Genomic DNA, 24,822 nt, shown 5'->3' on the forward strand with positions numbered 1-24,822 from the left:
CGGACGCCAGTGGTCAAGGCATCGGTGCAGTCTTGTTGCAACTCGATTCGTGCAAGAGAGAGCGAGTGGTCGCCTAGGCTAGCCGCACACTGACGTCGGCAGAACAAAACTATACAATCACGGAACAGGAATGCCTTGGTGTTGTGTGGGCCATCCAAAAGTTCCGCCCTTACTTGTACGGTCGACATTTCAATGTCGTCAGTGACCATCAAGCATTTTGTTGGTTGTCGACGTTGAAGAACCTCTCCGGCCGCCTCGGCCGTTGGGTTCTCCGTCTACAGCAGTATCATTTTACCATCACGTACAAGTCCGGCAAAAAACATTTAGATGCAGATGCCCTCTCACGCTGTCCCTTATCGCAATCGGCTGTCTGCTTCTCGCCGGCAAGCAAGCCTGCTTTATCCATGGCGCCCATTGCTTACTCCACGGTTGTTGACATTAGTCTCCCGGCCATACAGCGCGACGATACTTTTTGTCGCAGGATAATTGACTAGATAGACGGCTCCACGCGACCTCCCAACAGCCGGTTACGTCGCCAACTCCAGAAGTTTCGGCTTGTAAACGGGGTTCTGCACCGTTACAGCCACCACCCTACAGGGGCCAGGTGGGTCCCTGTCCTACCTCGGGAGCTACGCGCAGCTGTGTTAGAGGCATTTCACGATGATCCGACAGCAGGACATCTCGGGTTTGACAAAACCTACGACCGCATTCGCTGTCGCTTCTTTTGGCCTGGGATGCCGACTAGCGCGGCGAAGTACATTTCTTCATGCACCAAATGCCAGCACGAAAACGCTCTACGACTCCGCCAGCCGGCTTGCTCCAACCGGCACCTTGTCCTTCGGCGCCCTTCGAAGCTGTGGGCATTGACCTGTACGGCCCGCTTCCCAGCACACCAAACGGCTATCGCTGGATAGTGACTGCTGTCGACCATCTAACCAGGTACGCCGAGACGGCCCCTCTACGATCTGGCTGCGCCCAAGAAATCGCTGACTTTCTGCTGCAGAATATCATCTTGCGCCACGGTGCACCCCACGTCCTTTTAAGCGACCACGGCAAGGCCTTCTTGTCCCGAATTGTGGCGGAAGTGCTTCAAGCGGCAAATACGATTCATAAAACAACCAGCAGCTATCATCCTCAGACGAAAGGCCTCACTGAACGCTTTCCCCGGACTCTCTCCGACATGCTCTCTATGTATATCAAACCAAACCACACCAACTGGGACCAAATTCTTCCGTTTGTAACCTTTGCCTACAACACAGCAATTCAGCGCACCACTAGCTACTCACCATTTTTCCTGGTTTTTGGCCGTTCCCCTTCCTTCTTTATTGATACCGCTTTCTTATCCGCACCGGTCTCTCCCGTTACCCCGTTTTTCTCACCAGTTCATCTCCCGGATTAACCACTGTCGACACGTAGCCCGCATCCACACTGAAGCAACAAAGCAGGAACGAAAAGCCAATTACGATGCCGGGCACCGCAACATCAATTTTCATCCTGGTGAAGAAGTGCTTTTGTCGACCCCGACACGTTCGCCCGGCCTGTGCGAGAAGTTTCTGCACAGCTATATTGGCCCATACACTGTCATTGAGCAAACTTCACCTGCCAACTACAGAGTGTCCCCTGCAGTTGCCTCCAATGACCGTCGCCGACGTGGAAGTGAAGTCGTTCATGTTTCTTGTATGAAGCGTTTTAGCCAGCGCGCGCCTTAGCTACAAGCGTCCAGGCGGCCGCTTCCCAGCGAGGGGGGGAAACTGTGAGTGTTTATTGGTGTCTTGACTCATGAAGAAGACTCCTGGACTGAATTAATTGTTATTCGCTAGTGGGACCAATCTCTCACCTGTACATACCCATTATCGTCATCATGTGTGGATTATCATCATCGTCTGGGCTCGTTCGGACGAGTCATCGAGTTCCCGACGGGCTGAGTAAAGAGTCCTGCCTTGGGATTACCGTTTCTTTGTTCCAGTCTGCTTCCGTCTTACAATATATATATAGAGAAATTTTTCCTGAACAACCCTGGTCTGGGCCATCGTGCCACAGTCTCGCGACCCTGGGGTGATCAGATGGCCCTGCTTCGCCCTAATGCTCAACCTTCCAGCGGCTTTGCTATGCTGTAATCGTGGTCCATGGAGCCGACCAGCACACCAGCAGCTTCGCAATGCTGGCGTCAGGTGCTGTAACGCTTGGAACATCGGGGTGCGATCAGGGTGATATATTAGCCTTATTCCTTGGCCCCGATCACATCGGGTTAAGCCACCACCACGCGCCATCGAACATGCTGCGCTCCATGATCGCCGCTCACTCGCCAGGTGGCTTACAGTAGAATAGTGCTTTTTTTACAATAACGGCAGAACTTGCATCGTTACATAAGGCAGAAAGGCGAGAAGAGGTTGGCATGAGTAGACTTAAGATAGAGGACTTTTTGGGACTGATAAGCTAGTGGTGGTTAGTATGGTGTTGTGTATATGCCCCGATTACTTTGAGTTGATATAAGTTTGAGCCAGTTTATTATTTTGTTTTGTTCATTTCGATTTTAATTTATACAAATACAAATGTGTTTTCGACTCGACACTTCTTCCTGGTCCTGGTCAGACGCATGACAACGAGTACACTTGAAACGTCATTGACTTATGTAAGTTCATCGGTTTTATAACGCTGGAAGGGAAAAAGATCAAGCTCATTTTCAAAGGAATCAATAATAACGCTGCTCTCGCTGGTGAACACAAAGCGCCCTGTGTTGATGATTAGGATGATATTTGGGTTTAATGGCTTATTTTTTCTACTGATAACCTGGCGTAATTGCATTGGGGAAGATTTTTGAAGCTCACCAGAAACACCAAAATCACCACATCAATACCGTGCGATTGATATTTACCACCGAGAGGGTTCTCACCAGGAGCAGAAACAAATTTAATATGAGCAACATCGCCATATCTTTGGATAGCGGTTGCCGTAGGGTTTTGCATTTTAACTGTCGTCATACCCTGTTAATAAATTCTGGCCTTCGGAAAACCTTCAAAAATAATTTCTTATCAATATATCTCCCCGCAGAAACACCCAATACACGTTTGGGGGTGACAAAATTTGCTAACAAGGTTTTTTCTGCTCGTAGAAAAGATTCGCTTTTGGTAGTCACAGGTTTTACTGACTGAGTCTCCTAACACCAAGAGCAGTGAAGAAGAAGGGCCTCGACAGAAGAACTCACGAGCACCTATAACCACCGATTAGCACGCGATTCAGTATTCCGTACCAACGCCGCCTGTTCCCAAAAAATGACCTTGGTCGGCCTAGGTGGTTCAGCATGCCGATCAGTCATGCGGCACTTCCACAAGCTAAACAAACCTAGGAGCACAAAAACGTCATACGGCACGGACGCGACGCTGATATCAGTGTTAGTAACGCGCCTTATATCTTTAACGCATTCAAACTACGTCGTCACCGGCGTGCGTTGGCGACTCAGCGGCGCTATAGCGGCTTGATAACTGCGTGGTGTACGCGTGATACTACAAACCCGCTAGTTCTGCATTCTCTCACGTGACTGCGCCTCCTCTCCCTTCACTCCGGTCGGCGCTTCGCAGCTGCGGTGCGCTGCGGTGCGGTGCGCTCCTCCTCTCGAACATACACGTTAATTCACCAAGATTTCCGCAGAGGGACAAACGCGGCGTGTTAAGCCGAACGTGATCACGAGGGGGTGTTAATGTAACTAACGGGCAAAATGCCACCAAACTTCAACAAACTCCCCCTCATAGCATCACCCCGTGCTTCGCACTTCCTCATACTCCCCTTCGGGGAAATGCGGGGGAATTTTTTTTATAGTGGACTGCGCTTACGTCAGCTCAAACGCTGACGGGGCTGAAGAGACTCGCATGCACAGTAGAAGGCGGACGGCGGGCAACGACAACGAGTTACACAGCCCCGAGCATGAGATGCTTCGCATCTAAAACATGTGGGGCAGATAAAAAGGGCTTCCCACTAATCAGAACTAGTTAGGAGAAAATTGCGCAAATTCATCGATGATGTTAAAATGGTAGCACAAAAAGAATTGTGGTGCCAAAGGGAAGGGTTTGAGGGAGAATATTTAAGCTGGGCAATGACAGCATCGTAAGATCATTATATGCACTCACTTCATAAGTAAAAATTCGGAGTTGTGTCGTAAGCTCATCGGGGATGCTAAATTATTGCTTTACGTGTCGGGATTCGCGTGTAGCTAAAGCGAACACATGCAACTCAGTGATGGCAAGTTCGGTTTTGAAGGACAGAAATATTATAAGCCCGAAGCTCTGGAGCGTGAAAATTAATTTATTTCACTTTCACATTATCCCCATCATCAAACACTTCGAGGAACACTTCTTCTTCTTCTTAATTGATCATCATCATCGTTGGTTCATGGGCCGGTGTTCGGAGATGGCTGTGTCGTAGAATAAATATCCTACTTCGCCAAGTACCCAAGGCCCCTACAATATTAAAAAACCCTCATCTGGTGCTTTAGAGGGATCAATCGTGCTTGCGGCATTTCACCAGGCCATCTTTAAAACATGGCTTGTTCGATACCCTGCGGCTTCCAATGTCTGAAAAAAAGCTCACGTAGCCAGCAAAACAACGCTGATAAACAGCCACAGGGGCAAGATGGAAATGGAAATTGGGAAAACTATTTTTAATGTAGAGATGGGTAAACATCCGCAGCCAATCACTCCTCACTCTACCCCGCTTCTATAACTTGTATAGACAAGCATTTTACTGGGTGGACCATTTTCTAACGATCCATGCACCACCCGACGGTCATTTCTTGGGGACTGCGGGGGGAGCAGACGATGTCGCAGTACCACGCTGTTGCTCCGTCCCGCGCGTGGATATCAGATGTCCAGGCGGCAGTGAAAACCAGTAATTGTCATTTATTCGGTACCTCAGCAGCGCCAAGTTCAACAGAGTTTTAAGGAGAACGTTCAAAGCGTCCGAGAGCTGTCATGTTTGCCCAGAAATTCTGCCCCCAACCCGCAAAGACAGCGGGCCACTCCACGCGCGCTTTGTCCTGACGGGGGTTGCCCGTGAGGCCACGTTTAACCGTGCAAGCAGGATGCCCCACTTTCATCACCAATTGATGTTTATTTTCTTAATTGGGGCCAGGTGGCCGTAATTCCCGTTACTTGGCAATGTGCAGGAGCTACTCGTCCGGGCGTGATTACGCCATTGTTGGCTGCACCAACAATCAGCGTTAGGGCAAGGGGCTCATGGAACAAACGTGGGAAGTGCACCATGACAAAAGAAGTGTCTGCCTGTGCGGAATCTATTCGCTGCCCAAATTTCCTGCGCCCCTTGAGTGCCGCCGCGAATTGATCACCGTGCTGAATCGGAAAGACTTCGAACCAAGAAAATTTGCCAGAATACGTATGGTCGTACGCTGCTTCTGGAAGCACTGTTCATTCACCCTCATGTTCAATCCCTATCGCACGTTTTTGTTCTCTGGAGGTATGTTCTGTTCATCTCATTGACGGGAAGGCGACAAAAATCATCCGGACACCAATGCTGCAGCTCGAGTATGCCAAAACGTTGAGGCGAAAGTGAAATAAAAGCGTCGCGGTGGTGGCGAACGCCTGTAGTGTCTGGAAATAGCTGTTCGCAATTCCCACCGGCTACTTAAACGCTTAAAGTTTTTAAGCAAGCAAACTGGCGTGAAATCTTGGTGTATCAAATAAGTTGCCCCGGTTTGGCAGCAGAAAATAGTGTTATGCGGCGGCAAATATTTTACTTTTATGAGCATGTATGTCTTGAAGCATGTGCCTGCACAGTTAAAGGACTATTACGGGGCCTTGTTTAATAACCAAGCTCAGTATGAGGTATGCGAGCGCGTATTAAATGTCAACAGGTTCGCGCACCGACAGCAGCAAGCCATGCTTGGAAATTTGCACTATCGCGCGCGCGATGGAAGGCATTCGCTGATTGCGCCAACCCACTTACTTCTGAGCGTATACGTAGGAGGCATATCAGCCCAATAATTCCTAAGCTGTTTCAGGGGAACGCAAGCTCGTTGTTGACGGATGTTGAGTGCTGCAACAATCAACGAGTACAATTATATCTACACGGCACTGAGTAAGACTCTTTTAGTTAACTGGTCATTATTCAGTGCCATGATTTCCGATGGTCGCATCCGATCCACATTCCTTCACCGAGACATTATTTTCATACCCTACATGCCCTATCGGCATCACTTTGAATTTTAACCCAAGGATTGAATAGCCATGACTATATTATGAAGACAAGGAGGACGCATTTCTTCATTTATTTCAGGCGGTTTCTCTCATCGAGATATTTAACTTGATGCCCTAAAAGCCCTATTGGCGTCACTCAAATTTTCACTCAATGAATGACTCACCACGGCGGTCTCATAGCTATAACCACAAAGCATTTTTATATTTGTCCCACATGATTCCGGTGAACGAGACATTTAATTTGATACCCCACACACCCTTGCAGGATTATTTGTAATTTTATTCAAAGCTGACTTACCATGACCATCATGACTGTATGCAGGAGGCATTATTTATATGCCCCACGTGATTCCCATAATCGCAACCTTGAATTTGATACCCCGTTTGGTTTAGTGGCCTCACTTTGAATTTAAACCAATCTATGACTCACCATGACTATCTCGTGATTAGAACCACGAAGCCTTTTTTTATTTGGCCCACGTGATTCCCCTCATCAAGACCGCAAATTTTATACCCTACACGCCGGAGTGGGGTCGCTTCGAATTTTAACCCAATATAAGACTCACCATGACTATCTCATGACTATAACCAGGAAGCATTTTTGTATTACTCCCACGTGATTCCCCTCATAGAGACCATTAATTTGATACCCAACACATCCTGAAGGCATCAATTTGAATGTTAGCCCAAACAATGATTTGCCATGACTATCTAATGGTATTGCCATACCGCATTTTTCTCCCATGGGATTTCCGTAATCGCAACATTCCATTTGATGCCCCGCACACACTCATGGCATTATTTGCAATTTTAACCCAATTTATGACCTATTATGACTATGTCATATGATAATAATCAGAAAGCATTTCTGCATTTGTCCGACGTGATTCTTCTAATCGAGTCCTTTTATTTCATACGCCACACGCTCTAGCGATATGAATTTGACTTTTAACCAATATATGATTAGCCATTACTAGGTCATAATATAACCATAGCGCATTTTTCACCCGCGTGATTCCAAACATCTACACCTTCAATATGATTCCCCACACACCCTCGCGGCATCATTTTATATTTTAACCCAATCATTAACTTATTATGACTGTCTGATGAATATACACAGGAAGCATTTTTTTTAATTTACCTCGCGTGATTTCATTAATTGGGACCATTGACTGAATATCTTACAGGCCTTCACACGGCATTATTCACACGGCCAGCCGCTAAATCAGACCCCCCCCCTCCACCTCCCCACCATCCGATCATGCGCATCGCGAATGCAGCCGTACCCGCAGCTAACCTGAATTGAGAGCCCAAAGCCCAAAGCGGCACACTGAACTTAACCGCCAACCATATCTGCCTCTTAGGCTACTCACATATACTCAGAACTCGAAATGCACTCAAAACTCATAAGTACTCCGAACTCAAAATGTACTCAGACTCAAAGTGTACTCAAAACTCAAAATGTACTCAGAACTCAAAATGTACTCAAACTGAAACTGTACACAGTACTCAAAAGGTACTGAAAACTCAAAATGTACTCAAACTCAAAATGTACTCAGTACTGAAAATGTACTCAAAATCAAAATGTACTCAGTACTCAAAAAGGTACTCAAACTCAAAATTTGCTCAAAACTCAAAATGTAGTCAAACTCAAAATGTACTCAAACTCAGTGTACTCAAAACTCAAAATAGACTCAGAACTAACCCGGTCTCAGGCACACTCAAACTCAGTCGGGCTCAAACTCAATCAAGCTCAAACTCACCATGCCACACTAGTGTCGCGCTCCCTAAAACCCAAACTCACGTGCGAGTTTGAGTCCAAATGAGCCTGAGTGAGTGGACTCATGAGTGAGTCCGCCGACCTCTGGTCGCGCATGCTACTCTTAGTGGCACGTGAAATTTTGCTAAAGGTCGGGATGTTGGGCTGGTTCTGTTGTTCGTGCTGTCCGCCTACGGGAGGATAATGCGTGCAGTGGAGAGCCTCACCTGAAATGAGTTCCTCAGCCTGTACTTGATGCTAGGAAAAATTAGCCTGGCGCCTCAAAAGTTAGAGTTTAGTCCATCCTTGGCCACGTGTCCTAGAGGGCCGTGGGCAATCTTTGCCTGCTTTACTTTGTCGACATTTTGTTTGTGGAGTTCCAGGTCCAGGAGAAAATCGTTAGACTTAAATGTCTTCGTGAGAGAGCTATTAGTCTATGCGTCTGTGATGTGTTTTGCTTGTATTTGTTTTGGATCCTGGGTAGTGCTGTTTTGAACGTTATGTTTGCGGCATTTTCAGCTTGTCTTTTCTAGTCTGATATCTTCTACTCTAATTTGTTGTCTGATTCAGGTAGCTCATTTGCTGTCGCCGAATGTTATTCCTGGCATAATTCGTTCCATGGCCCGTTTAGCCGAACCAAGTTTGTTTCCTAGTTGTTTAGTAAGGCGCCAAGGTACAGCTACGTACGTCATCACCGCCAGTATGCACTGGTTGTAGATTTTTCTTTTGAGTGACAGAGGTGGCTTACGTTTTATTATCTGTGAAGTGCTTACCAAGTGCTCCCCACCCTATACCTAGTCTGCGCCGGATTTTTCTCTCGTGTTTGGGATCAGCACAAACCTTAATCTGTCCGGTGTAATTGTATTCCTTAACTTCTTTTAGCGTTCCATTTTCTAAGCTAAAGAGGGCGTTTTTGGAATGCTTACTCGTCATTACTTTTGATTTATGCATAATTATTTTTAGCCCGAAGGCCGTGCTTTGTTATTGTACTTCCTCAAGCAGAGTTTGCATGTGTTCTGCAGTTTCATTCAGCAAGACTATGCCATCCGCAAACCTCAAATGACTCAAGTATTCCCTCTTTGTCCGTATTCTTACGTTTTCCTGCTAAATAGTTCTAAATACCCCCTCCAGACATGTTGTGAATAGTTTTCGGCAGACGGTAGCTCCCTGTTTTACTCTCTTTCGGACAGGAAAGTTATCGCTTTACTTGTTGAGGGTTATCCTGCCCCTGTATCCTTATATATGTCTTCTAGAATAGTTATGTAGGCGTCTTCCATTCCGGGGTCTTTTAGTGCTTTTAGCAAGGCTGTAGTTAGTACATTATCAAACGCTTTCACATCATTTATAAATGCCATGCAAAAGAGTTTTGTGTAAATGGCGGATTTTTCTATCCCTTGATTGACCACATGGATGTGCTCCATGGGTGAGTACACATTCCTAAACCCAGCCTGGTCTCGCGGCTGTTAAAAATACGGGCGGTCATATATGCGGCAAATTATAACTTTGGTAAACAGCTTGTGAAACACGCAGAGTATGGTGATGAGTCTGTAAATATTGAGGTCCTTGGGATCTCCCTTTTTTATAATCAGAATAATGTTGGTGCTTCTCCAAGCCATGGGCACTTTTAGCAATGCGAAATTAGTACACCAAGCCTTTTCTAGTACCATATCTCCTCCCTCCTTCAAAAGATCCACGGTTACGGCGTCGTCACCGACAGCGTTTCCTATTTTCATGCCTTTGAGAAAATTTCCAAGTTCTTCTTTAGTTACTAGTTTGACATAGCAAGTTGAGCTTGTAATCTCAGTAGTTTCCCCTGGCCTAAGCTCGCTGGCGTACAGCCTGGTATAGAATCGTTCTGTTACCTTTATTAAGCTTTGCGTATTCTTACCCTGCTAGTTTCTGAGTGCGTAATACTGTCTTTGCCGATGGCTAGCTCTCTCTGAGTAGCTTTGAGGCTTCCTCCTTATTGCAGCTTCTTTTTTGATAACTGCCATGTTCATGTTTACACTGTTTTACTTCTGCTAATCAGTTTCGAAAGCTCGGCTCATTCTACCCGACCCGCCGTACTTGTATGCTCTAATGTTTTAATGTTTGGCAATTAGTTCCTTCATTTTCTTAGATAGTTTTCCAGTTTCTTCCTTTCGCGTTGCCTCTTACCCAGCTGCTTCTGATTCACTGAGTGCCAGTGTTAGGATATCATTTAGGCTCTGTGCACTGACCTCGTTCTGCTCGTTCAGAAGGGCGAATTTCTTTTGAAGAGTTATTTTAAACTCCTGCCATCTGACTCCAGTTTTTACCAGTTTTTCTTTTCCTCTTGTCAGATACAGCCTTAGCTTGCATCTAACCATCCTATGATCGCTACCCTGAATCTTAATTAGAACGTCTATGTCTTGCACGATACCTGGGTTGTCATTTCAAACGAAATCAATTTCGATTTTTTGTTGTACCATCGGGACTTTCGCCTGACTATTTCTTATTCTTTCGTTAGTAAAATATTGTGTTCATCAACCTCAGGTTGTTTCTCTCCGCAAATCTCATCTGTGTATCTTCTTGACTCGCGATTGTCTTTTACAAACTTTCCCACTCACCTTTCTCTCAATAATTCTTCCCGACTTTCGCGTTGTATTCTCCCATGACAATCGTAAACTGCGTCGTAGCCTTTTTTATTGTTGATTCGAGGTCCTCGTAGAAGCTGTCTACGGCTTCGTCATGATAGCAGGTTGTTGGCCCGTAGGCCTGTACACTCTTTAACCTTTATCACTTGTTTAGCTTGATAACAACAGCCGTTGCTCTCTCGCTAATGCTGAAAAGCTCCTCCACGTTATCTACTACTTTTCTGTGGATTAAAAATTCCACTCCGTGTTGTGTCTTCCCTTGGGGTCTCCTGTACGACCGATATGCCTGCTATGCTAGTCAGCTCCATGAAGTCTTCTCCTGTCCTTCTAACTTTGATTAACCCTATAATAACCCACTTAATATCTGAGAGCTCCTCTATTAGTACAGCTAAGATTCCTTCATTAGACAAGATGCGTGCGTTGAATGTTTCCCGGGTCAAGTTCCAAAAGCGGCCTGCCCGGACCCAGAGATTCTTAGCCCCCTCTGCTGTACCGCTGTTCTGAACGCTGCCATTTACTAATCCTCTACAACGTCTGCAAGAATAGTTCAAATGGACAAAAGAAATAGACTTGCACTGTCCATGTATTCTGACAAACTAACAGGCGGTGGACAGCTATAAGTAACATACTGGATACTAAGAGACGGGTAACGAAGGAGGGGAAGGCCGTTAACCCGATGGAAGGATGAAATAAAGAAAGTCGGGTGTAAACTGTGGACTCGAGGAGCGCAGGACAGGAGCGGTTGGAGGTTGGTAGGGGAGGTTTTGGTACTGCAGTGAATTTGAGTAGGCTTTATGATGACGATGATGATTTTCTGGTCTGGTAAGAGCTGATCTGGTCATGGCTCACATGGTACGTGGTCCAGTGCAGGTCTTGTCGGGGATGGGGATGCTGAAACGGCGCACGTGCCCTTGACGAATTCGCCCGTCGCGCGACGTTGACAAGAGCGCCCAAAGATGAGGATGACTCCGTAACCTCCAAAACAATGTTACGAAATGGCAGAAGAAAGAAGACAATCTATAATTAGGATTGACGAGCGATTTATTTTCAATATTTACACGGCGGCCACGTAACAACTCCCGCAGGCTGTTCTGCGCTTAATTCCGTACTAACTTAACCTTAAACGAATGTTTGGCGTAGAGAAATATGATTCATTATTCTGTCGTCTGCTCCATAACATTATCTAAACCATGGCACAGTTGACGCTTATAACTAGTCACCGCGAAGTTATAGCGCCTCTTGCCTCCAGCACGTCTGTCGTTACTTTGCTTAATAGTGTTTTCTTCCGCTTAACTTCACGCTGTTTTTTTACGTATCATAATAGCCTCTGGTGAAATCGCGCAAAGTTTACGCTCGAAAATCCTTTTACCTTTGACACAAACTTCTCACATGTCGCACTTTTCATTTTACTATACTCTTGTTTTTGATCCTTTCTGGAAACATTTGTATATATTCGTACATTTGCACTTACAACATATAACCATTCAGTACCCTAATTTCTAACCTATTGACGTTACCCCCCACCCCAGTGAAATACCCCGTCTCCCCTTTCTTCCCTTCCGGACATATACCCTCCCCTCTACATTTACTACCATCTGTTTAAATTCATTTATTTCGCACTTGTCTTTGCTGTTTTTTGTGTCAAGTAGTGTCCCGACAGGTCGACTCATGTTCATTTTCGTTGTGGTTAACACTTGGTATCGCGTTATCTTCTGAGCGACCAAGACTGCAACGCTCATGTCTATTATGGATACAACTGCGAATGCATCTAGGTCTGCACGCGATCAAATTCGCACGGTATAAACTTTTTTCGGTTATGCTGATGAAGCTAGCGGAAGTTTCCGCTATAATGAGTTCTACAAACTTGAAGAACGATCCTACATAAAGAATTCCTACACTTGCCGTTAGTATAAGTAGGATGGAGCAGGTGCTGTGCTATTTTATTTACCCACACTGCGCGTTTACACACAGCATCATGAAAGCGTGTTTCCTGGTTATGTTCGCAAATAGCGACTCCCTGTCCAGGCGTTCTTTGTGCCCCTTCCACTTTCGAAAGGAGCTCTAGCACTTCACATTGTTACAACAAAAGGGCCATGCTCTACTTGCAGCGAAGGAACTATTACGGCACAAATGTAGCAGATACGTTTGATTTCTGAAATCTCTCTACTTGACACGCAGGACATAATGGGTACCTTAGCAGAGGATGTCGCCATCCAGGACCGAGTGGTAATGTCTACTGAACGAGACCTGGAGATTCCAGACATCGATGTTCCCACATTTCTGAGGAATTCCTGGAAAAAAGATCCCGGAGCGACCGCCATCGTCAGTGAACCTTTTTTTCATTTATTATGTCGCTCTACATTACAGAAAACATCCTTTATATTCAACTCAATGTTACAGACAATGAAAGCAATATGTGTATCGTTGTTTTTACGAGGGCAGCAATCTGATATCTACCCATTGGGGTATGGAGGGCAGGAGAACAAACAAGGGTCGGCGCGCGCTGTTTTCTGTTTAACGGGGAGCGAGCCCATTCATTGCCCCTCTTACCAACGTTTTGAGGGCACACCTAGTGAGCATAGCCATCTTAGCAAGAAAAAATGCTAGGCAGTGTAACAGTGACGTCAACTGCCGCCATAATATCATAACCTTTATCATGCTCGTTTTTTGCACTTGCTGCTATAGGATGGGAGGAGAAAGCAAAAGCCTGCCTTCTAACCAAAAGTCGGACAGACTACATCAATAAGACCTTTGAATGGTAATGAAGCCTAAATGAACAACGAAAGTAGAGAAAAAACCCGCATGCAGCATCGGGATATATGGATTCACCTCTACGTTGCAAATCCGAAAAATACGCGCGATTTCACATACGTGCTGGTTTCTACATCCTTTAACAATAATAATAAAAACACTTTCACATGACCAAACATTCGCCCCATTTTGAAATAAAAATTTCACTTTAATTATTCCATGACATCGACTATTTGTACACGAATATCGAGCGGGTATGTCATAAAAGTCCGGCAGCAACGTTTAAGACAGGCTCTGATTTCTCAGTCCTTGCAAGGTCATTGTGGTTATCCGCATGGGCCTGCGAGCGAGTTTTCGTGAAGAATGCCCCACCGTCTCTGCAAAAGCGCACGCTTTTCTCACCGCGTGTACCCTCTGCCTGCCTATATTTTCCGCGATTGCCAACAGCCCTTCACAGATTAGCTCCCCATTACAACCACGCATACTCGAGAGCAGTAGTTACTTCCATTTAAACTTCAAATCGGGTATTAGTCCGTGGCTACTCTGGTGTAAATGACAGCCTCCTAGAAAACACTCAATCCCGAGTATATTTCCCAGGTCTCTTCGTGGCTCGGACCACCAAGTATTACCCACCAACACTTTGCGCTAAACACTCCAATATCGGTCGCTCATGGTTGCATGACCAGCGACATCCCCGCACTTTGGACCCACCCACGGGTATTTGTCTCACCTATGAGGCTTTCATTCGCAGGCTGGAACATTTCCGCTCGTGTCCTGCTTTTTTAACAGTGGTGCTGTTTAAACCTGGCTGTAAGTTGTCCAGCACGTACAGAAAATGTCCCATTGGAAAGAAGGAACGTCCAATTGGAGCAGAATTGGAAAGAACCTCACATTAGAAGCAACCTTCAAATGAACAGAAAACCTCCAATTGGAAAGTGTGAGTCGAACCTGGGTCCCTCGCGTTATGAAACCGGCGTCTATGCGATTGACCTATCATCCCATTCTGGGCGCACAGCATTGCCTATGGGGTTATTCGTAGCATTGGATCTGGAATTGGCCGCCGGAAGAGGTATGAAAGCCACTGCACACGCGCTTCTCCATTCAGTATAAAGCTGTCTTGAGGCGGAGACGGTGCGCTAGACGCACAGATGGGTAGAACGAAGCATGTTCGCAGAGCCGAAGAAGCCTGGCATCAATTGGCATCACTTGCCAGAACTTGGCCAATGTTGGCATCAGTTGGCATATATTGTCTACGTCCGCCTCTTCGCCAAGCGTGACATTGCAAACATAAAAACAGCTTCCACAAAGGTGGAAGCCTGAGGTTACAGCAGCTCTTTCTACCCAGCTCTTCGGTTTATCCAGCCTTGCACTACTAGTGCGAGCGGCGCCATTTTTTTATTGTTCACCGCAGCGACCAGGTTTCAAACGCTTCTGTCAAACGTTTCTTTCTACCCACATAATTGGGACTTTATCCAGCCATTTTTACCCAACCGATCACCTTGATCACATCTAGGGAGCCGTAAGAGAGAGGAGCATTTAAAAAAAATCAGAGAGGAGTCCCACCAATTGCACTCGCCTACATTGCCGTCTGTTGGGAATTGGGGATGGAGAAAGCAAAGGCCCTCTTTACAGTGCCCGCAATACACATAAATGAAGCGGAGGGATATATATGCTAAAACACACCCGATGCGCGTAGACATATTTTAACGGGTACGCAGAAACTTTCAACTGAATAGCACCACTGCGACCCGCCCTCGGCACTTTGAATGTCAAAATTTGTTGCCACAGGGCTCCTCGTTTGTCCTAGTTCTGCTGTATTCTCTCTTGGTTCTTCTAGCGTTGACGACCCTGGTAATTATATTCCTGAGCAACAATGCCTATATACCTGAATTCAACCTTAAAGTTTATTACAGTAAAAAACGATGTGGTTCGCGTACTGACTGCTACAGCTCAAAGACCTTAACTCGTTTCATGAAGTAGGACGCATATGTGTACAATTTCAGTAGCGGGATGAAATTAAATCTATGTAAGGATGCGGGAGGAAGGGTAGACATGACTCTCTCAATTGTACGCAAGAGCCCTGTGACGTCCTTAGGATTTCTGACAGTTAATTAAGCCTTGTGCAATAAACCCAACAGAGATTTCTTCCAAAGCTGTGAATTTCACGCCGCTTTCTTCCCTCTGTGAAGACAAGGCTTCCGGATGCAGGGTAGACTTGTCTCAGTTTTTCAGAAAAAAAAAACGGTGACGTGCTCCTCTTAAAACTATTCAGTGCGCTGTAATATTTTCGTGAGGAATTCTGGGACTCGGGTAAAAGTCAAGCAGTCTCCTGCGTCTAACCTTCCTTTTCCGATTTAGCTTTTTTTGTGAAGTAATAAGTTTTGCTGTATCAAATGTATTGCAATTATGAAACAAATGCCGCGAACGGTATTGCATGTCCATTGAGTGCAGTCACAATAAGTCAGGGACAAGCACTGGGGAACACGTGTTTTGACTTTACGGAAAACACTAAAGGAATTCAAAGCGGGGGTATAAGTATAACTGTATTAAATATTTTTCGCGTGTTAATCTTGCTGTTTCCCCTACAAATATTTTTGTGTGGCTAAAAACAATCTCAGTGCTGAAACACTTAATACTGACAAGAAAACTTGAGATTTGTTGGCAACGCGTACACCGAGCAGAATTTTTGGATTTCCGACCATCTTCCTTGTTTCCCGTGCAGGTTACGTGACGACTGCTCGGGTTTTTATTCATTCATTCTAAGTTAAAGGTGGGCCAGAAGTCGTGTCAACGATTATCGCTCTGAAAGGGGATCTTCCTTCCCTACTTCACTGTAGTGGGGCCCCATTTTACAAAGCTCTCACCGAAAAATTCTCGCCACTTTCCGTCAGGTTGATGCTGCCAACGGAGAGCAAATTACGTACGCCGAGCTAGCAGAAGCTGCCGAATGCGTCGCTGCTGCTTTCCAAGACCTCGGCGTCGAGGCTGGAGACACCGTGGCCTTTCTCTCGTCTAACAGCGTGGAACTGGTTGTGGCTCTCGTCGCCACTACTTTCGTTGGTGCCACGATTGTGTGTGTCAAGGCTTCATTCAATGAAAGTAAGTCATGTGGAACCAGTTCGTAAAATGTGAATTGTACCCTCTGTAAGTATATTACGTGTCGAAGGAAGAAGACTAGACGTGTTTTATGCGATCACCAGTTTGATAAAATCAAAGGACCTACACGCTTGTGCGGCTTAACCTGTAGCCTCGAGGTATGCCGTTGTTGTTGGCGGCTGAGTCTGTAAAAGAACGCAACTTATACACTGTTTCAGGCAGCGCGTTTTTAGGTATCGTTACGCGGCCAAACACGGCAGCGCCGTGTTTGGCCGCGTAACGCCATTCGTTAGTTTGAAGACTGGGGGTTATTAACCACCCGCGCTAGATTTGGAAGTAGTTTCCAGATTGATTTGAATAAACACGGTTTTCTGCGTAGATTTTTTACTTAGGACTGCTCGTGTTCATTGGTGTTTGTGACCTTAGTGTGTATTCCGGACGTTTATTTTATTACGCGGCACAATGTTGCCGCTGGAATCAATTCCCGTAGGAGAGCGCTTCTGGTGTGACTATTGGGCCTCCGCGCCAGGGGCAGCGGCAAAGAGGAGTTGGGGCATGCTTGTGCCGGCAGCTGCGAAACAGCGCTTCTGTGGAGATAGTCGGCTGCTCATTAGCTGAGCGCCACCGCACCAGCCACCGCTCAGTTGAGCCGAACTGACTTAAAATGGGGTTTTGTGCGCAGCACTGAAAGCGGGCTTTGGTTTAGTAATGTGGAACCCCCGGCATGTGGTATTCCCACATGAACCTCTGGCGCTACGCCATATACAGAAACTCCAATTCGGCCACCACTCCCATACTCCGTCTACTTGTTCGCAGACCTGTACATAATGTTCGAGCTAAAGTACCTCAGAATATGTATTATAATACTGTAATAGAATGAACGTTTTGTGTGATATGTTTTTATTTGAAGTTCAATCTGTTTATTTGTACAATTATGATTTATGTTCTCTATTTGAAAATTGATAACATATCTAAAAAACGCCAACAACTTATTACGTTTGGGTACAAGTTTTTTATCTTTGCCATCCACTGTAGGAATTTATTCCACAACTTAAAAAAAGATTGTATTTCTTGACAGATCTCACAACATCTACGTTCAATTGACATTGCCGCCGTTCTGTTATTGTGCAAGCGTATTTGCGCTTGTCTTATGGCGGTTTCCCTGTTGCAATCCCCCTTCGCTTATGCGCAACTGTACCTGCGAGTGAGTTTTGAAGGAAGACAAGAACGAGGAGCGAGACGTTCTGCTTACTTGCCAGGGCTACAGCATCGCGGCCTACTGTGTTCTCTCCCGTTGCAGATACATTTAGAGCTCCTGTTTCATTTTTAGTGCAGAGCACCTAAGGGTCTCGCATTGTCGTTGTAGCTCGCTCACCGGACCCAAGTAGAGCCACACGGCGTTCCATCGTAGGGGCTGTCGTCGCGGCGTAACCCAGAGGCTTCGGAAGCCAAGCGGTTTATATAGTCATAAGCGTTCGAAAATAGTGAACCAGTGGCCCTTGTCATACATATCCCCGTTGTTCGGCGCAAAGGAAAATGTAGGTACATTTAGACAAAATATACATAATTAACCGCCAGCACCCGCGTTCATTTAGTTAGGAACGCTCGTTGGGTTGTTTTTCATGATGGTAAGCGAAAAACGTGGCAGTGCAACGCCGGCACGTGCGGGAGTAAAGGCAAGCACAAAAAGAACAGAACTCCCGCTGGCGCAGTTTCAGGCAGGGGCCCAGGAGCACTGCGACGGCGGGAAATTTGAATTGCATCCGGTGGTAATAGTGAGCGGATAATAGCACTACAGCCCATAATAGCGAATCACTGCTCTGCACTTCCGCCAGCTTTCACATTGAGTGGAACGGCTTTAATTCCTTTCTGTTACAATATTCTTTTTGCATAGTCAGGTAAACACATCTAAAAAGGGAGAGCGAGAGACAGATAGAGAGAGAGAGAGAGAGAGAGAGAGGAACTCTTTATTAAAGAGGAAAATGCAGAGAGGTTGGCCGACATCAGTTCGCCGGCATGCTACTCAGCGGGAAAAGGAGGAGAAGGAAAAAGGTAGTAGGTGTAGTGAATGAGAGGAGAGTAGTATTAGCATATTTTATTTTGTTTTTTTTTTCTAAAAAGGGGGCCAAGCTGCTTTACTAAGAACAATTGACAATTTAATACGTTAAAGTAACTAATATTGATTGCTTGTTGTGTAAAACGTTGGAAGTTTTTGATGAGATATGCCAATGCATAGAAAAAAACAGAATTTAATTGTTATGGATGTCCTAATTGTTCAATATCTGCAAGGTTTTTCTGTTATCGTTTACTATATATATCCACCAATTCATGCGCGCTTTGCAGGTGTCGCAGTTTATGTGCATCAATACAGCCTGAAACAATTTATGAGCATACCAAGGCTCAGAAACCACGCTCCATCACAATACCAGTTTCGAAATGCAGCCTTGTCCAGTCATAATGTCACCGGATACCGTGGGAGGCTGTAATAGCACCCGCCGCGGTGGCTCAGTGGCTAAGGCGTTGCGCTGCTGAGCACGAGGTCGGTTCGATTCCCGGCCGCGGCGGCCGCTTTTCTGATGGAGGCGAAAAGCAAAAACGCCCGTGTGTACGAGATTTCGGCGCACGATAAAGATCTCCAGGTGGTCAAAATTAATCCGGAGCCCTCCACTACGGCGCGCCTCATCGCCTGCGTTGCGTCGGCGCGTTAAACCGCACAATCAATCAATCAATCAATCAGGCTGTAATAGAGAGGTTCAACCATGCTGGGTGGGGCTCCTTGGAACATAAAAGAACAGAATTTACTCCCCAGACAAGTATTTCGCTACTCTAGTTCAGTACTATTGCTAAAACCGTCCTAATGATTATGCAGTCACACTATCGGCCTTGAGGCACATGATAGGCGTGACTGGAGATCTTTTGAAGATGCTTTCGTCCTGCAGTAGACACAACAAGGCATATGAACATGATTACTTAAATTGATATCAATTTTAGAGTAATAAAATATTCACCAATTGTCCACGTAAACTACTTAACAGTGTTTTTAACGAAACATTTTAAAATATTATCAAATTGTTGCTGGTAATTAGTCATTGTTTTTGCACCGGCAGTTCATCCAGGAAGCTTTTGACTTGGGTTTTACTTTGGCGCAGTGAATTTAACATGGCTAAAATTGACAACTCCGGGGCTACTTAAAATTGCGTTTGAGCAACGCTCTGAGAACAAAGGCACTACGGTAAATTGTAGAGAGATTAGATAAGAAAATGAACACAGAGCAGTAACTTTAGCGAAGAGAAATTCGTGGAGTGGGCAGTATGTGCGACTTGACTATTCTCCACTTATCATATCATTATGATGGAGCTAACGAAAAATGTCTTCGTTTGTCCAGTTTGCATCATTTCAGGTCTTTCGTTTACAGTCCAACCCACTAATAACGATCCCACATATAACGATCTGTCGGTTATAACGACCATATTTCGGTGAACTTACGACTTTTATGCTACCCATCCAGACATACCGAACGTTTTTCAAAGCGTCCTACCTTTACAACGAACACTTCCGGCACGGTCACGGAAAAAATGGCGAATACGAACTGAAAACCAGAACACACCTTGAAGCATGAAATAGGCGGCGTGATGGTGCGTTCCCCGCTTGTATCCTCGAGGACACAGCAAAAGAGAAAAGGCCATTAGAAGGTCTACAACTAGGCATGAGCAAGTAGTTATCACCCAGTTCTTTAAAGGGGTGTAATGCACATGAAGGTTTTTTTTGTGTGTGTTAGTGTACGGTGGTAGCCAAAAGGCTTTTTGGCAAGCATTGTAGGTTATTCTGTTTATTTTCTGGCATTCAGATTCTATGTGAAGAACGAAGTGTTGGTCGTGCCATGCGCGAATATTGGAAGGACTGAATAAGGCGAACCAATCTGGCTTTTTTGAGCCATCATGAGTGTCAGATACCCCTGCGAGCGGTTACATAGTTTGTGTGGAATGGTGTTTGATGTCTTTAGGCCATTGATTTCGTTCCGTTAGGGGTGAGGCGCCGTACTTTGATGCCGATAGTGTGAAATACTTGTACCTTTTGGGGTGTCGAGGTATGGGAGGGGGGTTAGCTGTAGTGGGTGAGCTTTGACGTTTTGGGCATGTAATCCCGCATTCGTAAGTGGAGGTGTTAGTATTTCCGTGTGTGTAAAATGCTGTTTTGTAATCTCGAGTGCTTGTTGTAAGTTGTCTTGGAAGTAGGCGTCTGAGACATTTGTCGTCCAAAGGTAATGCAGTCAGGGTAGAAGTGACGGTGAGGAATAAGAAAACATTCGAAACCACTGCTAACGCCTCCTGATAAGGTTGCTACCTGCCCGGTTTTTGACCAGCCGGACTGGTTTTTTAGACAGCGGGCGGGTTGAGGACTGTACTTCAAACCGGCCGTCATTGGCCGGTTTTTCGGCTACTATGGAGTGATTAATTAATCTGCGTTTTATACGCGTGGATATAGCGACTATGGCAGTGATTATAGCAATTATACGATAGCAGTATTTACTTGAATAAGTGACAGCCTATATTCCCAAACCCCGAGAGAGTAGGCTGTGTTTTGTAAAGGATACTCAACAATGCATCACATCTATGTTGTGTATTAAGTGATGAAAACTTGCGCAGAGTACACTAAACCCCTTTACATGGCATTTATAACAAGAGCAGTGTTTGATAGAGCAAGCACCACAGCAGTGCTGGAAACACTGAAAGACGAGAGAATGCAGAAGACCCGCATAAGACTCTATGACGGCATAAATAAAGGATATACGGGCAGGATATACCTTCACAAACAAAGCGAATAATTCGCCACGCGGAAGGGCAAACCGTCCCTCTAAAACTGTTCACACCATATCTGGAGGGGGTATTTAGATAGCTAGACTGGGAAAACATCGTATTCCGGATAAACGGAGAATACCTGAAACATTTGAGGATTGCAGCCGACATTGTCTTGCTAAGGGAGTCTGCACAACGCTTGCAAAAAAATGCTTGAGAAACTAGAAACCACGGCCATCGGTCTCAAACAAATATGCACAAATCGTAAGTAACAAGGAATAAAAATGATGAAAGCGCCCTGTTCTCATATATTACCAAACGCTTAAACAACTAGAATACTACAACTACCCAGGAGAGCTTGCCGGTGCTTATACCGATCACGCGAAATAAATCCGGTGCAAAATGGGTACGGGTGGGGTTGCACTGTGCAAACACTCCCGAATATTCAAATGTATGCTACCTCTATCACGCGAAACAAGAATGTACAACCAATACATCCTGCTGGTGTAGACATAAGGAATGGAAACATAGGGCCTTACTAAACAAGTTGAAGCAAACGCAGGTCGGCCATACAAAGAAGAATGATAGGAGTGATGTTATTGGAGAGAAAATACGCTTGTTAAACAGAAAAGAAACTCGAGTAGAAGATTCATTAGTTCAAATAAAGAAAGAGAAATAGACTTTGGCTAACCACGTAGTTAGTCGAAATGACCACCGGTGACCAACAGGCTAACAGGGTTGATACCGAGAGATGAGCCAAGGTAAGGGCAAGCCATTAACTCGATGGAGAGACGAAGTAAGAAAATTCGGCGACAAAAAATACACTCGGCCAGCGCACGACAGGAACAGCTGGAGGTCGATGGCAGAGGCCTCCGTCCTGCTGTAGACCGTGTAGTCAGTGTATGATGATGATGATGATGATGATCGTTTTATTGCTTTTACTTCCCTCACCACGTTGGATATTCTTGTTATTGGTGGCTATGTTAACAGAATAAAATGAAGCGTTGCCTCTTCTCAACGCCGCAGTTTACCGCCCTCACCTGCCCGCTACGACTCTGGTAGTCGTGGTGATGTTCGTTACTGAGAGCAAATAGTAAACAATTTTGCAATAAAGCTTCATTGGCACGCTGCGGAAAAAATAAAAGGGATATTAAATGCTTCAGATCCTTACTCAAGGGAAGAGTTTGGTTTGTTTAAAGTAGACCATGCTGTTGAAATATGTCCAGTCAAGTTAAAATATAGCCTGCATACACGATGCCATTTACTGTTGGTAATAACCAACGCCGTTACGATTAGCCGCAACAGCTTTGTAGAACAGGCTCGAGAAGCAAGAAAAACCGTTGTGTTGGCCTATGTTTTCTTACAAATTGCAAATTTCAACAATAGGTTTCTTTGGGCTACATGAAGTCAGGCGAACGAAATTTGGTACCAAAAACTTAAAAAAATGTTTACGTTTACAAGAAAGATCAAAACTAAATCTGTACTCTCGACGTCGTGCAATCCTCCGTTTATTGCTCTACGCACAATATCTTTATTTTCCAAAATATGAACTGGATTTTTGCTACGCTGTGTCCATAACAATCTAAAAGTTGACACCTCATCCCACCATTAAGAAATATCCCATAACTGCCGCAAATTGAGTGATTTCTTGAAACGGGGAGTTGCATGCCTGTACGAGTAGCAATTCATTTTCTCAATGAGTGCTGATGAGACTTCACTCAGCTATCGCAGTACTCTGTAGTACTGCTGTTGACAGTGCGTTATCCCACCTACTACAAAAAAATTAAAGTAAAATTAATTCGTAGCAGTCACAAGATCCCGCGTCAAGCCAGTCTGGAAAAGAAAAACACGTGGCAATCCGCCTGGTTATCAGGAGGCAGTGCGTTGGAAACAACACTGTCATTGCAAAGCAGCTATCTTGCTCGTCTCACCAGTATATCTAGACGCTCATTTTCCCAATCCAGTACGCAGATATGGGTATACTTACTATAGGGCCTTTGAAATCCTTCCCTACCCATTTCCCCCGGGTAGCATGTCGGTGTTGAGATTCTAGTAAACCTCTCGGCTTTCTTCTGTAATGAAGAGCTTTTTCTCGCTCTCTCTTTCTTTCTCTCAGATATGCACAAATTCTTCCTTCCACAGTAGGTTTTTTTTCCGCGTAAGGGTTAGGATATACCAGAATAACTGCTGTATTAGGGAATAAATACAATGCTTTTGCTGTGCATGCCGTAAATCCTTGGGGAGAGTGAATTTTTCTTTATTCGCAGGAGAAATCGAGGCTGTCTTTAACCTGGCAAAGCCATCGGTGGTCTTCTGTGACATGCTTAACGCAGAGAAAGCAAGAAATGCCTGTCACGATGTGTCTTCAGTGAAGGTTTGTTTGTACATCAATGTCGTGAAATTTCAATCTCCTTACCAAGCTGCTCCGCTAAGAGTCACAGAGTTCGAATCATTTAGGACAGCTACCTTTTACACTGTAATCATCTTACCTCATAGCCCTGGTTTACAAGCGCTCAATGCAAGCCACATCTATATATTGATGAAAGCCCTTTTTGGGCAACCCGTTCGCAAAACTTTTCGTCTGTCTGCCCGCCACTCGATTCAGCCGCCGTGCCACAAGTTGATAGAACGAGTGAAAAAATCCTTTGTATAGGCAACACTTTTTCAAAACGTGAAACTGTTGGCATCGTCATTCATGCCAACATAATTCTGTACAAACAATACAGTAGGGGTATTTTAGTAGAAACTTGAGTGTACAACTGAAAGTAGATGTGTTCTGTTGAACTAAATTAGACGTGGGACTGGTATGTGCGATACCAAATAAAAATGCTGAACAAAATACTTTAGAAGTGAGGCGAGGTGAAAGACGTTGTTTCGAGCTGTTACATGGACAAAAGAAAGAAAAGTTCTAAGCAGATAGCGCTTGAGCCTTGGTGCACGATTACAACTGAGCAAACGTCTTCGGTATATCCATGGTGAGAGGAGGGAAAAGGGGGAAAGTCTAGCCGGTGGAAGTCGAAAGCGGTACAAAGCAACGGCGCTAGAAGACTATCGTCTGTCGAGATTTCCAGTGAAGCAGGCAGACACGCAGCCAATCTTGAACACGAATTCTGCGACCATTTTGGTAGAAAATAAGAACCAAACACAAAAAGGCATTTTTCAAAGCTATGCGAATGCCCTAAGTTTTATTTACGTTTGCAGAACACTACTGGTAATCCCAGCGCTTACTCCTAATTTGATAGTTGAGCGCGCAGCACTTAGGCGACCTCTACTGTAGATTGACGGTGGCATTGTCCACTTTACCGGGCGAACAAAGGGAGAACACAAGACCTAAAGAAAATGGAGGAGGTTAGTGAAAGTGCGAGGGCAATGGCGTCATTCCCAGGCTTTGCGAGATGCTGCTCGGCGGCGGCGATGCATGGCGAAAGTTCGAGGAGGAGGCAGTGAGCCATGCTGGGTGGAGGCGACGCGGTGTGAAGTCATGCCATTGCGGCGCGTGCCGTCGTGCGCTCGACGATGACGCGTTCACTTCCTGAGGAACAGTTCGCGCTCTCTTCCCGAGATTTAGATTGCGATCCCTCTCTGAGACGCAGTTG

The sequence above is a fragment of the Haemaphysalis longicornis genome, unplaced genomic scaffold, assembly GCF_048455015.1.
Source record: "Haemaphysalis longicornis isolate Haplotype H1 unplaced genomic scaffold, Haemaphysalis longicornis Haplotype H1 scaffold_10, whole genome shotgun sequence".
NCBI lineage: Eukaryota > Metazoa > Arthropoda > Arachnida > Ixodida > Ixodidae > Haemaphysalis > Haemaphysalis longicornis.